Source organism: Anopheles aquasalis, chromosome 3 (assembly GCF_943734665.1).
Source record: "Anopheles aquasalis chromosome 3, idAnoAquaMG_Q_19, whole genome shotgun sequence".
Classification (NCBI taxonomy): Eukaryota; Metazoa; Arthropoda; class Insecta; order Diptera; family Culicidae; genus Anopheles; species Anopheles aquasalis.
Genome location: NC_064878.1, coordinates 16,352,501 through 16,357,500, shown reverse-complemented (window position 1 = coordinate 16,357,500; position 5,000 = coordinate 16,352,501).

Below are 5,000 nucleotides of genomic sequence, written 5' to 3'. Positions count from 1 at the left end.
ACATTACTCATCTCTCCCGGTCTGACCACACCGATGAGCCGTAAGTTTCGCGTTAACAGTGCGCGGTTGCAAGGTCTAACAACAAGGGTTCGCTTGATAAGGGATGTAAGGGTGTTTTTTGATCCTTTTTCGAGCGATCGATATTTACTGTTGCTCGCTGGCGCGTTAATTAAATATCATCGCCAGGTTCCGCATAATGCATTTTATGTGGTTTTCGTTTTCAAAATGAGTATCGTTTTTAACGAAACTAAATTAGCTAAAGATGTAAAAAATTAAATATGAAGTTGATATGAAGGATACGTTGTGACATGCGATCAAGCATGTCAACGCGAGTACAAAAACCTACGGTTTTCACGGTTTGATCTTCCACAGTTGAATTAAAAATGATATTTTATCGGTAGAACGATTACTTTAAGTCGATTTCAAAACAAGTCTGAAGCATCTATTGTGTTGAATGCGTTGACACGGCTTAAAGAAAAAAGGACTATCGGACTCGAAAGGGATTACTAAATGTTTTGGTGGAATTTTACCAATGAACTCACCAGAAGTCACCAGGATAATGATAACAATGGCATTTTTTAATAATTTGTCTCACAATGAAGACGAATGGATGAAGAAGTTTAATAACCAAACATACAGGGTGAGGCAAAAAAACTGCAACACAGTTAAAACGCCATATATTTTTCATTTTTGTTAGGATTTTATTGAATAAAACCAAAAAAATTTGGGAATTTCATAAACTTTCAGAATCAGTTATTTTTTTTACGGTATGTTACTTTTTGGAGGAATTATGGTCTTGAGACCGTGAAGAGGCCTTGCTTCGGTTGGCCGCAAGTGATGAAATTCTGAACTTTGTTTTCTTTGATGAGAACCCATTCGTTATCCTGTAGTTTTGAAACGAAAAAAAAATGGGATTTAGTTTCCAGGAAAGTCAGCTGATAATTTACACTCTCGGCTGGCCACCACGACGCATAAACCGGGTTGATAATGGGTTGAGATGCGATAACACGCAATTTTTCACATTATTCGCACATTTTCGTTAGGTGGATCCGATATAAATCAACAAATTAATGTTTCTAAAGCTATTAAAAGGTTCATTGCAGTCCTAGAAATGCAAACAATTCATGCGAAATCCCTAGAGATTCTAAAAGGACTCTGTACCTTCCCTCAAAGCAACCGAGACATGAAATTAGCGTAAAGAAACATTTCACACTTCATTTCCATGTCTCATTGGCTGTCAATATCTATGGGCACAAAAAGCGCAGGACTTCTCCGTTTGCTGTATTTTGAAGGGCAAGGTTAGACCTAAAAAATGACATAGTTTTGAACAGTTTATGCAAACGTTTCTCTAAGAATGAGCCAAAATACCACAAAGCACTCTGCGGGCAACGAGCGATGGTTTCTTCTACCGTCTCAAGATCATAATTCACCCAAACAGTAACATACCATAAAAAACTGAACTGATTCTGAAAGTTTATGAAATTCCCGACGTTTTTTGGTTTTACTCAAAAAATTCCAAACAAAAATGAAAAATATATGGCGTTTTAAATGTGTTGCAGTTTTTTTGCCTCACCCTGTATGTACCATTCGTTTTGCACATATTGAAACAAATAGTTCGAGATGAGTTAGTTGATCAAGGGCTCTGTCGATCTCAAAAGAGGGCAAATCAATATGAATTCTGAATCATGCATTAAAAAAAATGATGTCAACCACAAAATTTACTTTAACACATCATAATCTACATTGACTTTTGGGTCAAAAAAATGAACAATAGACAAGGATAACTTGCTTTGAAAACGACTCTACCTTCCTTGGAGTATTATTAGCTTTCCTGATCAATTTCTATCTAAAAGTAACATCGCATTCCACGCACTTTTGAGAGAATATTCGTAGAAAGTTACTTTGCCATTACACAGCACAAAAACTGAATAAAAAAGGATGCATATTTTATCATATCCTCTAGGAATTCATGGAACAATTATATTTCCCATGCCACAAAATAAAAACACAACTCAAGCAGCAAATCAAAGACATTGAGTTACCGATAGTGAACAACCAAGTGCCAGAATGTTGCTGACAAGCCGACCTTCCAAGAAGGACTTTATGGTTCCTCTCAACATAAGTTCGTTAGAACGTTTTGCCAGCTTGGTCATTTCATCGGTGAGCTTCTTAAATTTTATGTACAAAAGTACTGTACAATGGCGTAGTATCAGCCGGAAAACGTTTACGATGGTCATTGAGCTAAATTTACTGTCAAATTGTCAAAAATGGTTTGTGGTTCCGGATGTTTATGCACTTCCTCTTGCATGTCCATCCGGAAACCTTCTCCACGCACATCTGGCGCCACTCGCCGACATCATAAACAATGCTCTCGCTGATGTCTCTTCCGGTGGTATGATTTGCTCACTTCCGACAAACGCTAATGCTGCTGATTGACCATTTCACCACAAACGCCGAGAACACCCCTCCACTAATGGAAAAATCAAGATCACTCACAGTGCACGAACTGCAGCACAGGAACTGGAATTGATTTTTCAATCCTACCACAACCATCTGCCAACAAGTGCTTATGTATTGCCTCCAGGTATTCCGGGCGGTGGTGGATGTGGTGCCCGTAACTCAATTTCCTCCTCAGGAAGACCACACGCACCACAGACTGTGTGGTTAGCGAGCACGGCGCAGAGCAACAGCTGCTGCCTTCGTCAACGTTGTCGGTGCTGCTGCAATTATTTTGCAATCCATCTCGCACTGCACTTGCAGCTCACGTCTCGGTGACTTGCTTATTCTTCTTTCCCTTGGCAGCAGGAAGGAAGGAAGGGCCGAGCATGACAAATGCCACCGTACGGGTAGAATGCACCCATCCGAGACCGAACGGGATGCGCTTTGAACGCATCGTCGCATTCGAGAGGGTATCGTCGCACATTTCGTAGCATCGTTGCCGTTTGATCGCTTTAACCGTAGCTGGCGGTGGTCCAACAGAAGCAGCAAAAAGATTGGAGCGGACAACGAGGACAAAACAATTTATTACAACATCAGCAGACAGCATCCGTAGTCGCGAGTGACCACGAGTGACGTTGTCAACTTGGTAAGCGCGCGTTCTTTCCTTTGACAGCGCAGTCTTGAGCATTCGATTGCAGTTGGACAACCGGGACACGCATGCTTTATTGTCCGCCGCCCCATTTGCGCTGACGATCAATGTCAATGTCGGAACATCTGGTGGCCCATTCGCTGAACGGCATTCGGGATTTACGCATTCGAGTCTCGTCCAAACCTACGATCGCTGACTGCTTTTCTATAAAAGGTCGCTCTTCCGGGGCTACGTGCATCTCGAGGTTGCACCAACAGCTGACTGACTATCGCGACTATCGCTAGCAACTAATTGGCGCTATTAAATTGGAATCTCGCTCTGCTATTCTTCTAACGGCCACACCAACCGGGGGGAAGTTTCAACTGTCAAACGATTCCGGACCGGGATTCCAATTCTGCGAACCCTTCTGCGTGAGCTAATGTCATCGTCTTTGCCTCGCTATTCAATTTCATGCTCTACAGATACGCAACGCAATGCTATACGGGTTTGGACATGATTGTGGCAACAAAGAAACATGTCAGGGATTCTCCTTCTTCCCGTTCGAGTTGCCACACTCCAGTGCTCGCTCAGTGGCCTCTAGTGTGTCGAGTATTATTGTACCAGCGCCGACCAAGAACTGAGATGCAACCGAGAGCTTTTTACGTCGGCAAAAAGGGCTCAGAAAGACCCCCACCATTCCATACGATATACGCTCGGTTGTTGTACGGTTGCCACACGCGAGGCACACAGCAACAGCAAGGACATTAGCGCCAGCAAGGCTCTCCAGGTGGGTGTTTCGCTTTCAAATGCATGAGGACGCACGAAGAGCACTGGAGCACGTGCAACGGCAATGTTACAATGGCTTCCCCCCGGTATATCCCCGGTAGTTACGCCAACATTGGCCACTCGAACCATGGGAAACCTCATTCGGACTGCTGCAGTGTTCTCCAACGAGTCATTGCTGCAGTTGTAGCGAATCCTGGCCATTGCCTTGCTTACCTCGGTGGTTACAATGTACAACTTTGCACACACATGCACGTGCACGCCACAGTTTGCCACCTGGAAACAGTTTTAAATGTTCAAACCCACCCTCCCGCCGGCCTTTACCGCCCCGAAAACACACTCTTGCAGCTGGAACTGGGCCATTTGTGGAGAGAGGGTTGCCGGAGTGCAAATATGTTTATTAACTTGTCAGCTTGAACACGAGACAAGCGGAACATAGTAACCATGTTCGCTCAATGACGACGACCGTTCCAGCTTGGTGCCAGTGAATGGCGCAGTTGCTGCGGCTACTACGAAGCGCTCCCTACACATCGCCGCTTGTCAAGACGAACTTCCGGTGACGGCAGAGTGCGTGCACGTCCTGTTTATGCGTGTGTGCGCCAAACGCAAATCTCTGTTTCACTCTCCCTCTCACACACCAGCATGTCAACCGATTTTGTATTAATTAGATGCCTTCACCGTCGTCGTCCGTCTTGTACAGTGGGAACAAGTTAATCCGTTGGCTCATTAATGCCACCTGCGTCTCTCTACCAGTGCCCCACTCCGATGGCCACCTGCCCCGCACACCTTGACACTTGTCACGGCCGCCCTGGATGGCGATAATGAAAACCCATTTCAACAGCTTCTCCAGGAGCTGACGGCTGAGTTTCCAGTGAAACTCACACCCAGGACCCGGACGCCCGGAGAAGGAACACTGACGCAGATGGGCGTGGACGTGGAAAACAAAAAAAAACACACACAGAAAAACTGAAATTAAATTCCATCAAATCTCTTGTCTCATTAAATTCAAATAACCACAACTCGTGGCACAACTTGTTACGAGGGCGCTAGATGCCTGATGGCCAGCCCAAAAAACACAGACTACTTGCCTACGTGGAACGATTACGCTGGGGATGCTGTGGTCTAGTTTAGGGCTGGTCTGGAAAAAAGG